The sequence below is a fragment of the Aythya fuligula genome, chromosome 25 (genome assembly GCF_009819795.1).
Source record: "Aythya fuligula isolate bAytFul2 chromosome 25, bAytFul2.pri, whole genome shotgun sequence".
In the NCBI taxonomy this organism is placed as follows: domain Eukaryota; kingdom Metazoa; phylum Chordata; class Aves; order Anseriformes; family Anatidae; genus Aythya; species Aythya fuligula.
The window spans coordinates 68,496-86,659 of record NC_045583.1 but is presented as its reverse complement, the minus strand read 5'-3'; the positions used below and the strand labels follow the sequence as shown (position 1 = coordinate 86,659).

The 18,164-nt window shown below is 39.0% G+C and overlaps 1 protein-coding gene and 1 long non-coding RNA gene across 7 annotated transcripts in view; one reads left to right on the top strand and one right to left on the bottom strand.

The window, feature by feature from the left end:
- The window catches only part of LOC116498717, a 125,018-nt gene that overhangs the window by 56,905 nt on the left and 49,949 nt on the right, over window positions 1-18,164 (top strand). For all 4 annotated transcript variants that reach the window (XR_004254192.1, XR_004254193.1, XR_004254195.1 and 1 more), the window contains one exon: window positions 10,251-10,438. This is a non-coding gene — a long non-coding RNA (uncharacterized LOC116498717). The remainder of the gene's footprint in view (window positions 1-10,250; window positions 10,439-18,164) is intronic.
- Window positions 1-18,164, bottom strand: part of NGF (nerve growth factor) — a 33,468-nt gene that overhangs the window by 6,767 nt on the left and 8,537 nt on the right. For 2 of the 3 annotated variants that reach the window (XM_032203075.1, XM_032203073.1), the window contains exon 2: window positions 108-247. The exons of the other annotated variant lie outside the window; for it this stretch is intronic. The gene's annotated coding sequence lies outside the window, so the exon portion shown is untranslated. The remainder of the gene's footprint in view (window positions 1-107; window positions 248-18,164) is intronic. 3 annotated transcript variants of the gene reach the window in all.

Below are 18,164 nucleotides of genomic sequence, written 5' to 3'. Positions count from 1 at the left end.
TACCTATATTTATGTAAACATTTCTGATATAGGCATTTGGGCTACTGTGTGATACTGATAATATCTTATTTCAGTCTGCTCTGAGAAAGTGCATGTGTTGTGCTTACCTCTGAGTATACTGCACAAAAAACTGCTCCCCAGAAAGGTCTTTATTTCATCCAGATGCTGAGCTGGGCTTGGCTGCAACATGCCATCAGGCCAGTTTGGCAGCGTAGCTGAGTCTGGGAGTTGCTTACTCTGCGTTCCACTAGAAGTAGAAGTATTTGTTTCAGTAATTAGCCAGCAAATACGTGTTTTCAGTACCCTTCCCCACTTGATAGCAGGAGTTCAGGGACAAATTCACTCGCTTGGCTTTCTGAACTGTGCTTTTTTGATTTTCATGGTGTAACAATTGTCTAAGTGCAGTTCTTGACTTTCAAAAGCACCATGTTTGTAAGACAGAGGTACCTTTTTTTTTTTTTTTTTTTTTTTTACCTAAAGTAGGTTGCCCAGACCTTTATAGTACCTGCAGGAGATGAACCTATTCCTGTGCTCTGCACACATCTTAATTATGGCCCATGCCTTCTATCCTTACGACGATGCCCTGAATCCTGGAAGTCCTTTAGGGATCCTGAAGGAGGGTTGCCAATGTGCAACCTACTATACATTCTGAACAGTCAGTTGCAAGTAATTTCAGTTTATCCTTTAAGTTTTTGTTAAGACATACAGTGAATGCATGTAACATTTCATACAAAATACTATCTACCAACAGGAGAATTCCAGCTTCCCCACCCACCCCATCACTGTTTGAGTTGTGTATGAAGAAATGCTGTTGCAAAGTTCACTGGGCTGTTTTGTTATAGCATTGCTTTTAGTGAAAGTGAGTGGAGAAATAAAGTACGCAGATCAGAGGGATGAAACATCTCACAAGTTATCCAGTGATAGTGATGGGACTCTGCTGATTGTTTGGAATCAGCACTGTTTCAGTGAAGAGATGATGCCTAAAGTCTTTCATTCAGACATGGAAAAAAGAAATCCTAATGCTCTTATTCTGCCAGACCAAAAAAACACTCTGTGCTAAGAGCTAGTGAATTGGTCAACCTCAGTGCTGAGTGTCTGCAATTTTAGGAAAAAAAAAGAAAATCAGTGTTCTGCCAAAAATAAAACTTGGAGACCAGCTTGGGATGGTGTTATTGGGTGAGAAATAAGCACGTCCTTTACTTGATGAAACCTCTTAATCAAGACATTTGGCAAACTAGCATTAGTGAGGTAAAAAGACAGGAACCATGTTTAATTTCTGGCTGCAAGAAAATGAGTTATAATCTTTCTGTTCTATGCTGGCTTCCTTTTTTTCAAGAGTATTCATGCAGGAATCAGGTGAGAGGTGAAGACGTACCTGAGTCTCCCTGGCTTAGGAGAGAATCTGAAGACCTTTCACAGGACAAATGCCTTAGAATTGAATCATAGAATCATAGAATATCCTGAGTTGGAAGGGACCCTTAAGGATCATCAAGTCCAACTCTTGACACCGCACAGGTCTACCCAAAAGTTCAGACCATGTGCCTAAGTTCACAGTCCAATCTCTTCTTAAATTCAGACAGGCTCGGTGCAGTGACCACTTCCCTGGGGAGCCTGTTCCAGTGTGCAACCACCCTCTCTGTGAAGAACCCCCTCCTGACGTCAAGCCTAAATTTCCCCTGCCTCAGCTTAACCCCGTTCCCGCGGGTCCTGTCACTGGTGTTAATGGAGAAAAGGTCTCCTGCCTCTTGACACCCCCTTACGAGGAAGTTGTAGACTGTGATGAGGTCCCCCCTCAGCCTCCTCTTCTCCAGGCTGAACAGGCCCAGTGACCTCAGCCGTTCCTCGTACGTCTTCCCCTCAAGGCCTTTCACCATCTTCGTAGCCCTCCTCTGGACACTTTCCAACAGTTTCATGTCCTTTTTATACTGTGGTGCCCAGAACTGCACACAGTACTCGAGGTGAGGCCGCACCAGCGCAGAGTAGAGCGGGACAATCACCTCCCTTGACCTACTAGCGATGCCGTGCTTGATGCACCCCAGGATACGATTGGCCCTCCTGGCTGCCAGGGCACACTGCTGGCTCATATTCAACTTGCTGTCTACCACGACCCCCAGATCCCTCTCTTCTAGGCTGCTCTCCAGCGTCTCATCGCCCAGTCTGTACATGCAGCCAGGGTTTCCCCGTCCCAGGTGCAGGACCCGGCACTTGCTCTTATTGAACTTCATGCGGTTGGTGATCGCCCAGCTCTCCAACCTGTCCAGATCCCTCTGCAAGGCCTTTACGCCCTCATTTGAGTCCACAACTCCTCCAAGTTTGGTGTCATCAGCAAACTTGCTCAAAATACCCTCTATTCCTACATCCAGATCGTTTATAAAAATATTGAAAAGTACCGGCCCTAAAATGGAGCCTTGAGGGACCCCACTGGTGACCGCCCGCCAGCCTGACGCAGCTCCATTTACCATAACCCTTTGGGCCCTGCCCGTTAGCCAATTGCTCACCCATCGTATGATGTTTTTATTTAGCTGTATGGTGGACATTTTGTCCAATAGGATCCTATGGGAAACCGTGTCAAAAGCCTTGCTGAAGTCCAAAAAAATCACATCAGCTGGTTTCCCTTGGTCCACCATATGGGTGATCTTATCATAAAAGGAAATCAGGTTAGTTAGGCAGGACCTACCCTTCACAAACCCATGCTGGCTGGGACAAATGACTGCTTTGTCCCCCAGGTGCGCCTCAATAAGTCCGAGAACCAACTTCTCCATGATTTTACCAGGCACTGACGTGAGACTGACAGGCCTGTAATTGCTAGGGTCTTCTTTCTGACCCTTCTTGAAAATTGGCACAACATTTGCCAGCTTCCAGTCTACCGGGACCTCTCCAAATTCCCAGGATCGTTGAAAAATAATTGATAGAGGTTCCGCGATGACATCCGCCAGCTCTTTCAGCACCCGGGGATGAATCCCATCCGGACCCATGGACTTGTAGGGATCCAGGTGGAGTAGCAAATCCCGCACACGTTCAGGGTCAGCTGGGAGTTTGTCATCCCCACCGTCCCGGTCCTCCGGCTCAGGGCACCCTGGGTCCCGAAGCCCATCATCGGCATTGAAGACAGAGGCAAAGAAGGCGTTAAGCGTCTCTGCTTTGCCTATGTCATCGTCTAGGATGACATAGGCAAATAATTGATGTGCTTTGTTTTTTTTTTTGGTATGTGATTCAAAGTGAGACCAAATTACCCATTTGCCTGGGATACTCTTTTCATTGAGGCAACAGTTCTATTTAATGTTTTCATAACTGATGTAGACGATGGACTTGTATGTATACTAAATAAGTTTTCAGACAAAAGTAGGAGGAGCTATCAGCTCCCTCAAGGAGAGAGAGGCTTTGCAGAAGATCTTGACAAATTAGAGGGCTATGCAATCACCACCTGTATGAAATTTAACAAGAGCAAGTACTGGATTCTGCACCTGGGATGGGGCAACCTTGGCTGTACATAGAGACTGGGGATGAGAGGCTGGAGAGCCCTGTGGAAAGGGATCTGGGGTACTGGTTGACAAAAAACTGAATCTGAGCCATCCGTGTGCCCTGGCAGCCAATAGGGCCAGATGTGCCCAGGGTGCCTCAGGCACTGCACTGCCAGCGGGTAAGGGAAGGGATTGTCCTGCTGTGCTCTGCTCTGGTATGGCACCAGTGCAGAGTAGAGCAGGTCAATCACCTCCCTCAACTGGATAGTAGTGCTTTGCTTGATGCACCCCAGGATATGGTTGGCCCTCCTGGCTGCCAGGGCACACTGCTGGCTCATATTCAGCTTGCTGTAAACCACAACACCCAGGTCCCTCTCTGCGGGGCTGCTCTCCATCGCCCGGTCTGTAGTATAGCCAGGGTTGTCACACCGCAGATGCAGGACCCAGTAAGGCTCAATTCTTCCAATTAGCTTTTGGTAACTGTGTGATCTGAATGTTGATTGCCACACAGTTTAGCTGAATGTGAGTGTTGTGATGGGGTGGAGAGCACAAAGTGGAAAAAGACAGTGGAAAACCCTTTTCTTCATTATACATTTGTTAGAGGCTAAAGCTTTGTCAAAGCTTTTGATGGGAGACTTGAAAGACCAGGAAAATAAACGAAAACCTGGTGAGGCAGTCAGTAATTAATTCCATACTGCTGTGTTACAGTTCTACCAGCATGAAAGTGAAAACTGAGACTGAGCCTTGGGTTTATAACAGGACAATTCAGACACCTCACATAGGTATTGATATATATTATATATATATATATGTATATATATATATAATACTGAGCAGGTGGGAGCATCCCCACCATTGAAGCTCCAATTATGTATCAGTTTTATCCTAGGCACTTACTACTTGGTGCACACATTTTTGATCACAGGCACATTGGAAATACAGTTTTCTGAGCTAAAAGTGATCTGTTTTCTATATTCCCCCAATTACACAGAAATACCTAATTACTTGTTTCTTATTCCATGTGCAATTCACACTTTATAGAGAGACAGAATCAATGTAGCGATATTAGAGTTCAGAAATGGCAATCCTACCTACACATTAATTCTCTGAAGATTTCCATTATATGGAGTGGGACCAATATTATTTGCTTTACATTTATATGTGTTGTTGTGTCCACAAAAAAATCTTCTGCTGATGTAGCCAATCTACAGCTGTGTATCTATACAAGAGACTATGGGATTTGTTTAAATCAGAATTAAGTTAGGTAAAAATGGCTAAAGCTCAATTTTTGGAATTGTGTTGTGCTGATTTACCATCTTTATGTATTAAATTCAATTTAAGAAATGAAGCGTTAAGGTTTGAAATGTCTTTTAATACTCAGATGTTTTCAAACCCACTGAATTAAATTTTTTTTACATAGGCTTTTTACACACATTGGAGTCCTCAAGATACAGACAGTTTGTTTAGATGTGGCTAGGAGAGAAAAACCAAAAACTGGACTCTTGAGATGAATACTATCAGCTTATACTGCAGTATTCTTAAATGAAAAATGCAAGCCCTACAATGATTTCCAATCCATGCCATTTCAGCAAAAATGACTTGCGGAACATCCAAATATACATTTGGTAGCCAAGAGTAATTAGGCTGTTAAATCACAGGAACCAATGATAATGTGTGAGACTTACCTGTCTCATAAGTCTTGAGGTTCTTTTTTTTTTTTTTCCTGACAAGGTAAAGTGAAGCACTAGAATTGAATTGGTCTATTAATGTAATATTACTATCCATAAAAATTAGTAAGAATGAAGTATATTTGTCTGTAATACAGAATATTTTTGGTACCTTATGTTGATGGAGGAAACTGTACAGCTTTCTAATTGCACAGTCACCAGATTCCATTAAAGGAGCTCCTGTGCTTGTAAGGGAAGAGATAAATTAATGCTCAGTTTGGCTCAAATACAGCAAACAGATACTTTTCTGAATAGAAATAACCATAGGCAATAAACATAGGCATAGAATGTTGTAGTCTAAAGGATGATACAATTTGGAATGTTGTTTTCTGTCGTTCTTAAAGTTGTTGGATTTCATGGTTGTGCAAAAAAATAAACAGAAAGCAGCACATTTGAATCTTTTTGTCTTCATGATTTCATGGTTGTGCAAAAAAATAAACAGAAAGCAGCACATTTGAATCTTTTTGTCTTCATGATTACAGAAATGCTTATGTATTTTGAACTTATGAGATGAAGCACATTTCAGAAGTGAGCTCCCTAGTGCAAATAAGATCAATACTCTCAACTCTCATGCAGTTCATGCAGAAAGTGTGGAAGAACAAGGGAGTATGCTTGTGAGAACAGAGTCCCCAAAGTATCTGATAATATTTCTCCATTTCAGAGCTGAGGAGTGGTTGCTTTATACAAGAATGGCAAAAGAAGAGGTTCATACTATATTGGGTTTGAAGTGAAGTTTGTGCAGTTCTCTGTAATTACACAGTATGGGGAATGTGTGTGGTGGTAGGGCTACTTTTAGCTGATGATTTGCAGCTGGTAAACTGCCACTTATTTTCTGATGTTATTTGCAGTGATGGATTATATGCTTGGCTGTCTATGCAGCAAATAGGATTACAGAGGTCACCAAAACAAGCAACAAGTAGTGTATTACTTTTGTATCACTGCTTCTGGTTAACGGAGAAATGAGGGAGGCAGTTGATGCTGAGGTTGCTGTTAAAGTGTCTACTGGCACACCCTCACTTTGAACCAGTAACCAAATTAAGATTTTGCAATAGCAATGGAGGGGAAAAAAAATTCTGAGACCTGGAAGGCACTAAAGGGAATCCTTAAGCCATTATGACTAAGAACAGTGTCAGAGACACTGCATTTCAACTTTCTCTTGATCTTAGCTATGAGCAAGAAAATAAGAATTTCTAATGGACTCAAGATTTAATTCCTCTATTACATCTACTGTGACTCATGCTGTCAATTAGAGATTTATGTATACTGAAGAGCCATTTGGAACTACCTGTGTCTCATGAACTTCCTTTTGTTCTAAAGGCCTCTAGTACCAAAATGCTCTGAGTATTTATAGGGAGAGCAGTACACTGAGAAAAATGCTGCCCTGCAGCAATTATCATACATCGTGTCACCATGATCATCACCATCATCACAGGATGTTCTACAAACATGGACCTATCTGCTTCTAGATTTCTGATTCAAGTTTAGTCTAGGCAATGATAATAACAAGAATGCTTGATAGCCTGTGATGCTTGTGTCCATTTTGGATAGTTAAAGGAAAAGAGTGCTATGAATGATGATGTGCAGGGTGATGTGGAGACACCAAATTGGAAACTGATAAGGATTTGGAAAACTTTTGTACTTAAGCTTTATTTCATGCTTATTGGGGCATAAGTAATGGGAATGGCTCATCTGCAGGAGTCTAATTTTGTCACCGCTATCCTCTGGAACCAGTACATAAATATTTCAATTGCTAAGGCCTCTGCAGGGAAGCTACCTTCAGATAATACTATCACTGTGATAGTCTTCCCAGGGCTCACTTCAAAGGATGAATGCACAGCAACAGAGAGCTCTCCTAAAACCCCATTTTTCTTGTCCTGAAACCTCAGCCATAAGTAATGAAACGCAGGAGTACAATTCCTTTGTCTTCTGAACATGTTTTGAGCCAAAAAAAAATGCTTTGGGATTTTATTGTCCATCACCTTTCTAGTTTCATTGATGAGACAATTATTCTGTGCAGGGCACTGAATGAAACTGTTTGCTGGGAGAGATCCAGGCTGCAGAAACAGGTGCTGGATTCTAGCAGTAGATGATGGAGACTGACAGAAGAGCACAACAATGAGAAGATTCTTGCACAGGACACACAGAGCTCTAGTTCTAAAAGGCTCATTTTGTAAATACTGAATTGTAAAACACAATAGAGACTTCTGATATTTGGAATCATGGTACTCTGACATGTAGAATATGCTTATGGTAATTTAGTCTTCAGCAGTCATTTCAAATGTGTCTTTCTTTAGAACATATTACATGATGTGAAGGAGAGCATAACAGTAAAAACTTGCAGTGGGATACAGCTCTTTTTGTGGCAGGCTGACTTGTTACACAATGATAAACATGCACATAGCTGCCCTGACAGAAGAGGAAATTCTATCATATTTAAGATAACAAACTGACATTCAGCAAATAAAAGATACCAGATCCTGATCTCTTTCAGGATAAAAATCTCTTTAAATACAGTGAAGGAAAAATGAAATAACGGTCATTTGAGAGAAATCTCTCTGAAAATAAACAGCAGAAACCAACCTTAGAAGGATCATGTGAACCTGATTGGCCTGAAGTCAGTGGCCTCAATGGAATAAAACTGGTAAAAGTAAGTGAGAAAGAAATAAAAATGATGGGTATCTGAGCATACTACAGTTGCATATAATCTATGTATTATCATCTATTTAAGCAAATCCTAAAATTAAGAAATTACATATGAGGATTGGTTTGGTACTTTCAATATGGACTACAAACTATATATATATATTTTGTAGAATTCTAGGGTTTCATAAATCCTAATTCATTGGTATGAAGCAGTGACTGAAATCTCAGGTGCTAAATGACAGGAAAACTATTGCAGCATAAATGGGATAAATCTGTCCGACTCATATTAAGTTGGATGCATTTGAGATCTATGATGACAGATACCTCAATCCTGCCCACCTACCTGGCAGCATGCAAGGTTGCTGCTCACCTATGCTCACCTGTCCAAACACAAGAAGGTGTGTCATTCCATTTTTGCTACAGAAGATAGGGAATCCTCAAGAACTGCTTGAGGGTGGGTGTAAGAATTACACCTGCTTTTTTTTCCCTTCTCTGTTTCTACAAATAATTTCTACAAATGGTTCTTGAGCTTGTTCTGCCAGGTGTCTAGCCAGGCTTTTAGCCTGATATATTTGGTCCAGAGGCTTCCGATACAAAATGACTAGAAATGGAGAGGAAACCCAGAGAACTAAAAAGATGTTTTATACTACATGAAAGGACTGGAATTTCAGATTCATTTTTATGAAACTATCAAAATCAAACGGGAATTAATCTGAGAAGAGAAAGTACAAGGGTAATCATAATACAATGTAAGCATCCCATCTTGCAGCCAAAAGTAGTTAAGGCAGAAAAATACGTCTGTGAGGGCCAGTAAGCTTTTCCAGCTAATGACCTTATTCCAGCTATTGAGAAAGGAATATAAATCTTGATTCTTGTCCAAACCCTGGTTAATAAGAACCAGCTGAATCCTAAGAGCAATAGTTGCATTTTATTTTTATTCAAGCTCATAATTTTTTGTTTTGTTATCATTTTCCATTTTTCTGCCAGGATGCAAAGCAATAGGAAACCAATGAGATTTTTAGAGATTTGACAGATCTTGTAGTGTAACACATAAAATGCAGTAACTCCAAAAAAGGTGAAAATAAAAATTAGCTGATATATCATGAACAGATTCTCAAGTATAGATTTCATCATGTCTAATGTTTCTCTAGATCCCGAACTTGGAAAATAACATTATGTAAGTACAAATAACATGCAGAAATGATGGCTAGGATCCGCATGACTTTTAATAACTGATGTTTGTGTTTTAGGCTTTCCTGTTCCATTCATTCTTTAGCTCAAAAAGGAATTTTATTACCTACAAATTTTCCAATGTCTTTATACTGATAAAAAGCATCAAAGATATTTTATTGGGCAGGAATTCTGGAAATGCAGAAGGGAAATGGAAGCATGTCTGTATTTGGCAAGTCAAAATACATGAAGGAGGCAGCAAAAAAGGCTAGAGTTGAGAGAAACTTAAAATGTATGTTGTACCACAGCTCAGGAGCTGGTTGTAGTTCATAAACCTTTTGTAGCCAGAGCGGTTCACAGTGATAGGTGGGATTTTTTTCCATTAAAAAATAACGTGAAGATATAGACAAAGGATTGCAAAATAAAACTCCCATCTTACAAAATGGGTATGCTTCTGTGTTCCTTCAGGGATTTCTGAGATAGTAGAGAAATAATCCATACTGAAACGAAATATTACTTTGCTGTGTAGCATCTTCCATCAAAAAATGGTAAGCCATTTTAAATGAGCCTCACCACTAGCTTTTGGTCTATCAGTAGAAATTACTTTTGGAGCAAGTGAAGAATCTGAAGTGTAGCATTGGATTCTTACTGAGCAGTTTCCTTCTCTAACAACTAGCTATGTCCCTTTTCTCCCTTGTCCCCCACCACTACCCCCTCCTTGCTTAAAAACAAACAAACAAAAACTTCTCTGATATTCATTCTTATTTCTAAATCAGGTCTTTTACCTTCATGAGACCTATGGAGACTTCTCAATGATTGAATTTCTTCTCTAATGATTTATTTTACTTGACAGTGTGGAAATTGCTACTAGAAAACTCAAATTATAGCTTTAGAAATTGACTTCTTTACTTTGCCCATGTACTTTAATGCTTTGTAGGTTTGTACTTGGTACTTACTTGACATTAAAGTATGGTTTCTCTGTAAATGTGTTAACATTATGCAAAATGCTCCATACCTGCTTTTTTTTTTTTTTTTTTCCCCTGTATGTTTTCTGTTCTGAACAGTTACCAGGCTAGAAGATTGCCTTTGTTAACTGTAAACCATTGCAAACTTGATTTCAGTACCTGTTCAGGATGTGTGGAAACAGATGCTATTTCTTCACACTGGTAACATTTTGTATTCTCTGGAATAGAGTCCCGCTCCAGGTCATACCAATGTCTTAACATACTCTTTTTTGTTTGCTTTCCAGCTCCAAGCATTTTGTCTGCTGCACGTGGCTTCTGAATGTGTTCCCTCCTCTATCTGCAAGTCTTCCTACCTTCTCCTTTCAAATACTGAGTTAAGCTGCCTCATGGAACGCTGCTTCTCTACCCAGTCCTCGCTGCAGTAATGCACATCTGTTGTCATATGCATCTCAGCTTTCATCTTTTGTGGAAGGTATTTACCCATTACTGTATTAATCCATTGCACAGTGATATGCACTGCTGCAAGGCTATGCTGGCAACCATAAAGACAGGTTGTAACAAAACAATGGATTCTCAGCAACAAAATATATATTCAGAAAAAATAATTCAAACTGCTTTTCCATGAACTGAATAAGAAAGCACAGTGCCTTCATTTAGGCTACCTCATTCGTATGCTCTGAGAATCTCAGCTCTGCTTTACATGAGACCCTGACACTAAAGGTATGAGGCCAGAAAAATACAGTTCAAACTTCTTTACTGTGCAAAGCTCCCAGTGTCCTTAGTGTGTCAGGCAGCTGTTACACAAAACATCTGATTAATGCTCCCAGAGAGCAAAGATGGTTTGAATTGAGTCAGTATATTAGCTGTATGGTGTGGTCTCCTGGGTGCAAACCCAATGAGCAGAGGGTGAGTAGGAGTTTTCTGTCTTTATATTATGTCTGAGTTTGAGAGGAGGCAGCTGCTGTGAATGTTTTAAGACAGGAGGCTTTTCTTCTCCACACAGACATTTAGGGTGAAATTAAATTTAAGGTAGAACCAGTGGACCTTTGGATTTTGACCCCACTCTGACCACCCTGCAACATCATCACCTTGTGCAATGCTTGACTGAGGATCTGTGCAATATGCAGAGAGAAGTGAATGATGATACAGTGTGCAAGATGTCTTCCTTTGCTGGCAGTCTGCAGCTGTCCCTGAAATGCCTGTGTCCTTGAGCAGTTCTCAGGTTATTCTATGTATGAGGACAGTTAAACAGAAAAGTGTAAAGAAAAGAGGTGATCCTTTTTAATATTGCTGTCCATGAAAGTAGTGAAGTCCCCATTGCTGGAGGTATTTAAGGAATGTATGGGCGTAGCATTAAGGAATATGGTTTAGTGATGGGACTTAGTAAGTCAGGTTGATGGTTGGACTTAATGATCTAAAAAGTATTTTCCAACCTAGATGATTCAACGATTCTATGATTGTAAGAACCCTAAGATGTTACTATGACAAGTGTATTGTGAAGCTCAGATTTATAAGAATTGTTGAGGTTGACAGGTGAATTCAAATCCCTGTTTCTGGTTCTCAAGCAGAGGTTGCTAAAGCCTGTACTTCATTTAAACTAAGACTTTTTTGCACTTTGTTCTCTCTGTAAAGGACTCTCAAGTAGGACAATCACCTCCCTAGTCCTTCTGGCCTTGCTGTTTCAGATGCAGGCAGAATGCCATTGGCCTTCTGGGCCACATGGGCACACTGCTGGCTCATGTTCAGCTGGCTGTTGACTGGCACCCTCAGGTCCTTTTCTGCTGGGCAACTTTCTAGCCACTCTTCCCCAAGCCTATACTGCTGTATCACATTGTTATGGCCCAAGTGCAGGACATAGCACTTATCCTTGTGAAATGAATATTCTTATGTGTTGATTTCCTGTATTCCAACATCATCTGGTTACTGAATGCATTTTTTACTACAGTCAAAAAGTATAATGGGGAAGATCCATCTCTTTCCTTTTAGTTGTGCTCTTGCATGTTTCTGTGCTTTTTCTAGAATTCTGTTTGGCCTTGTTCTTAGTCTGAACAAATTTGAATGCTTAAATTGCAAAGTGATGCTAATCACTAATGTTGCTGCACTATTCACACTTAAACTACCTGTGTGGTTCATTGACTTTCCCTGTATGCAGCGTTTGAAGTGCAGTAGTTTTAATAAAAATAGGACAGGATTGGAAGATTATTGTCACTGTGCTTACCAGTGTGTAACTGTTCCCAGGATCTTTTATTATATTAAGGATGAATCTTTTTCCATATACAGAGTTAGAACTATCAACAGATAGAATGTGTAAATTCTTAGAACTGGGATGACCAAACTGCTGCTGCTGCTGCAGAAAAAATTCTCACTGTACATTCTTCAAAATAGTCTTGCAGAAACTGAAAAAAACTTATTTTAGTACTGTTTCACATACCATACAAAAGATATAGAGGAAGGAGACAAAGTGGAAGGAGGCACTTTTGAAAAGCCTGTGGTAGTAACTTGTTATAGGAATGAGAAGCTACAGAATTAATAACTGGTAAACAGTATTTAAAGGCTACAGCTGGTAACTGCAATACAGCTTGAAATTTATGACATGTTTCTTACAGTTTAATAAGGGAAAAATGTTTCACACAAATGATCACATGTCCCAAGCAAGATGTGAAGAACCTTTGGTTACCTAAACTATTGAGAAGGATGGCAATTCCAAAACCAGTGAATTCATCAGCTTGAAGCAGCACTGCAGCTAAACTATAGTATGCAAATGCTGTTGATGCCTATACTACAAAATGAAACCTGCTACTCTAACCAGTGTGGATAATGAGCTATATATTCAGAGGTAACACAGTGCTTCGTCAGAAGTATATTCTCTGGCTTGCATGGATAAGTGCTAACTTTGTGCAAACTTTGATATTAAGAAGTGGTAACTTGAACTCCCAGATATACTGATAATACCTGATTACTTTGCTAGAAGAAGACTTGTAATCTCTTCCCAGAATTCTGGCATTTTAATTAGAAGAATGTGGGTAAAGTCTTAATCTTGTTAATAATGATAGACAGGGATAAGGCAGAAACAAAGTCCACAGCAACCTAGTCTAAACATGAACATCAACAGTTTGGAGGCTAGTATTAGCAGTGCTAGCTACAGCAACAGAACTGCTTCCTGCTCCTCTTTTACATACAAGGCCAGGCTTGACAGTGTATAACTCAGAAGAACTACATCTTCTGCCTTTTAACACTTAGCTACATCACACCCAGGTGTAATAGGGAAAGGTATTTAAAATATAAGAACTAAATCCACAGATCTGTGATTTTTTTTTTTTTTTTAAAGAAAAAGTAAATGTTCTAAAGACTTGTGGCATTCAAAGATCACTAAGATCTTGACTGTAGATGATTCTGACAGATGTTAATCTGTCCACAGGCTTTGCAGCCTGCTTGAAATAGTACTTGTTTCTTCATGTCAGGCCTCTGGCGATGCTTAGTGGAGTTAGAATTACAGTTGCCAATGAATCTCATTTTTAATGTCATTAATTTTCTAAACTCTTCCCCATAACTAGTAACCTTTCCATGCTGGGAGATCTATTTAGTTGGAAGCTGGGAGAGTGACAGTTTTTGTCTGTTTAGAATCATCATGCCTTTAGCTGATATTTGGTTAACTAGGTTCATTATGTCCATTTACCGTGTACATTTCATGTCAATGATCACGTACTTTGTATGCTGGCTGGCTTTCTGTTGTTGTGATTTACCTATTTATGAAAGAAAAAGGAAGCTCCATGTTTAATTAAGATGAAATTTTTAAAAGTGGATTTTTTTTTCTTTATTTTAGTCAACTTGGTTCATAAATTCAGCAAATTTTTGGACTGAAGATTAGAGACACGGTTCATCTGTAGATTTCGTGCTATCTTGTTTAGGATTTGACTAGATTTACCTAGCAAAATTCATGTGGTCTGGTTTCCGTGGCAATTTGACAGCAGTATGAACTACTGTCAGAACCCATAAACCATGTGCTTAAGGTTGATTCCAAACTAGGGACAAATCTTGATTGGAAAGAAACAGGAAAGAAAAAAATTCTCTCTCAAATGACAAGGACTTTATGGCAAACAGAAAACACAGGATGCAGTATTGTTATTTGTGTTTGTCAGTTATACAGCTGTGTAAGAGATCATAGACAAGTTTACTTTCCTTCTCTTAGAATGTGAGTCAGGGGTGACCAAAACTATGTGAGTTATAACATAGGCTTGACAATCATCACTTTAGCAGTTGGAGAAGGCAAACATTTGCTTCTTAATAAGAAAAAGGAAAGCTGATTAATCATCTGAGTCATCATGCTCTAATTCAGTGTTAGTATGAACGGCATTCCCGATGGATCAGCCTACACAGAAGGAAATGCCAAACTGTAATCAAGATCTAGTGACTAAGTTCAGTCAACCGTGTCAAAATATCACCTGTGAATATTAGATAAAATGAAAACTAGGATTTTTTTTTTTCTCTCAGGCATGCAGTAATTCCATCTTGAAAACATCTATTGTCCTTTGCAATAATTTGAAGATTTTCAAGGCTCTCTTAAAATTGAAGAACTTTATTCCACTTTTACAGGTTTACATTAGATTATACTGTAATGTACAGAGTAACAATCTGGAACTGGAACATGGCATGTGCCCTCTCACATTCTTCTTTCTGGACAATGATGCAATGCTGCCTTTTTTCTGGGACAGATAAGTTGCAGAGACTCTATGAATTAGACTCATAGAATGAAGTAAGTTTTTAGAAACCTTTAGAAGATAAATAATACCGACCCACACAACTTCTTGCAGGTATTAGTACTAGCAGCAAAGACTCCACCTGGAAGGGAAGTGGGATATTTTGGAGTTAAGTCAGTAGCTTTTTCAGTTGTTATTTTATAGAGGAATTAATTCCCAAAGGTTCTATGGGTTTTTCTTATATCCAGCAAAAACTGTTTAAATAGGAGCTGAAGACAGGTTATGTCTTTTTTTTTTTTTTTTTTCTCCAAGATTCTGTCCAGTTGGAAATATGGTGGTTATTTGAATACTTGTTTGATTCCTGATGTGCCCCAGGTTGTGTGCAGTGATGAAGAATTCATCATCAGCACATCTGTAAATGAGTCATCTTTTTTCCTGCACCCACATGGTTGCACAATTTTACTGACTACTTGCATTGACGTAGAATATTGAATATTTGTCATGTGAAGCTATTTCATCACATTTATAATATTGGAAATTCCAAGCACAAATAACACCTTAACACCGTGTCACAGTTAATGTATTCATAATCATCTTGTGACCCTAAACAACATACCACTGTATTCTTCTTTAATTACCAATCATATAATCATAAAACTTACAACACAGATGTCTGGCTGCAAATTGTACACCTGGAATTAAACATTTTTTTCATCCAGCTGTACTATACTACATAGCAGAGACTGTGCAAAGAAGGTGGGAGAACCTTAGGTAAGATCTGTTATTAAAAATAAGCAATTATCTCTTATTTTTTTCACTGGATCAAAGTGATAAATTTATTACATGCCAATAAGGCTCATCCAACATAAATGCCAGAAATGGAGGATAAAGGGTTTTGTCAGAGCTCTTCACCAAACTTCAGTTGCGTTTCCTGGGTTTTGTGTCTTACCACAAATCCATGTGATATTACATCTTTAACTGCTAATTTGGAGTCCACCCTATATGAGTTTTGGGAAGGTGAAAAGGAATATAAATTATCATTACAAATTCACGTGTCTTTTACTAGCAATACACTATACACCAACAAGGTTTCAAGGTTTCATTCTGTGGTTCTGTGACCTTTAAGGTCCCTTCCAATCCAAGCCATTCTATGATTCCATGAAAATCATAAATGTTGTTGAAGGACCAGACTCCACAGATTGTAGTCATAATTGTGGCATTTATAATAGTTTTTTTCTTTGGCATTTGTCTGTTTTTTCCTACAATTTTCATCAGATTATGAATACCTTAATATTTTAGGTTGTCTAATACAAGAAAAATAAGCTGGAGGGAAATTTTATAAGGTATGCCTAGTAGGTTTCTGACTCGGAAATCTTTTTAAGGAAGCCTATTGTGTTTGTATTTAGCATATTTTAGCTTTTCCTTGCTTTTTTCTCGCATGAATGCTAGGTTCAAAGTAGATAACCAAATTGTACATATTACAAGGTAATTTTCTGCCTGCTTAAAATCAAAAGCAGAAGGATTATTGATGATTAGGTATGATTAAGTGTGCACCTACTTTCCATGTACAATGTCAGACTTTAAATATATGACAGTGGGAAATAAGCTTTTTCAAATTTATTTTATTTCATAGGTAGAGAGATGAACTTTAAATGTGGCCAAGAATATTAGATCATTTTCTCGGTGGTGTTGAAAACATTCTTGTCTTAGAAAGTACTTTCTTTCACTTTCAAGTGATGGCAAGATCACAGGTCAAAGAGCTGAAAACTGAATTCAAATGACTTTTGAATTATTTAAAAAACTTGAAATATTGAACGAAGGTAAGGAATTCTTCAGTTCATTAAATAGTTTCTTAATTTCTTTGCTTTGAAATTAACAAAAAGGCATGGAGGAAATGAGAAGGAAGGACACCAGTGCTCTTCTCTCTCAAAACACAGACAAAAACACCAATAATAAGGAGAGGAACAGAAAGGCTTCCTGACATGAAAAATAAACATACATCTAGTTTCTGTGGCTTTCCATTTCTATAAATAAAAGATGAACTACTATACAAGTTCAATGCATAACTGAGTAGACAGTTCTTAGTTGTCAAACAGACTTTAAAACTAACTGGGTTGAACAAAAAGCATTGGCTGTTTTTAGTCTGAATACAGAACTGACTTGTGAAATGACACTGTCTGTCTTGTGGACATTGAGCTATTTAACATGTGTCTGTAACCTGCAGGAATTAATATGATTAGCAATTAATGCAAAAGTGAAAAATATGACAAACAAAGAAGAGGAGAAAGCTCAGTGATACAGGGGAAGATGTATGAGGAATGGCTAGGCCACTTCATTTATTTAGCTCAGAGAAGTCTGAGGGGTGACCTCCTCATGGCGTACAGCTTCCTGATGAGGGCAGCAGACAGACAGGCACTGATCTCTCTGAGGACAGTGACAGGACCCAAGAGAATAGCATGGAGCTGTGACAGGGGAGGTTCAGGGCGGATGTTAGGTACAGTTTCTTCACCAAGAGGGTGGTCGAGCATAGGAACATGCTCCCCAGGGCAGTGGTCACAGCACTGAGCCTGCCAGAGTTCAAGCAATTTGGACTCAAGCATTTCAGGCACATGGTTTGATTTTTAGGTAGGAGATGGACTTGACGAGCCTTGTGGGTCTCTTCCAACTCAAGATATTCTATGAGATCACTTGGTATATTGAGCATCAGCAAACACCACATGCTATCAAACAGCCAATGTATGGTAGTAACGTAGAGGAACGTCATCTATGTATGAATAAAGAATACCAGACGTATTTACAGGATTGGAGACTTTATTACAGGAAGAAGTGAATATAACACAATCTCAAATTAATATTAGGTAATTGACTGAAAAGTAGCTGATTCCATGCTGCACCCACAAAAGGAGTTAAAACAAGATAAAGAGGAAATTTTTGTCTCTGCTATCCCTTTTTACACAATTTGTGTACTTTTTCCTTCCATGTAAAAAAAAAGCAATTACTAAGAACTGTTTTGCTGAGCAAAATGAATAAAACTGCTAACAGTGTTATGAGAATAATCAGCTTGTTTCCCATTAAAGAGAACCCCTTTAAAATACTGTCAATACAAAAGAATGACCATGCTGGACCAGATGCAAGGCTCATTTTGTCCTTACTGTCTCTGACATAGAACAATGGAAGATGTTTAAGAGATCATATAAAAATAAGATAAGCATATAGTGGTACTTTTCCAATCACTTCCCTATCCTTTTGCAGTGTTTAGATGAGCAGCTTTATGTGCCAGAGAGGTTTTCTGTGTTCTTAAAATTTTGTGTATTTCCCTTCCATGTACCTGTCTAGCAATTCCTTGAATCTGCTTACATTTTTAGCAGCAAAATATCTTGTGATTAGGAGTTAACAGCTTAACTAAATGGTGTATGAACAAGTATTTTCTTTTGTTATTGAACCTGCCATCAGATTGTTCAACTATCTTTTATAGTGGAAGGGACACCAAGCATATGAGCC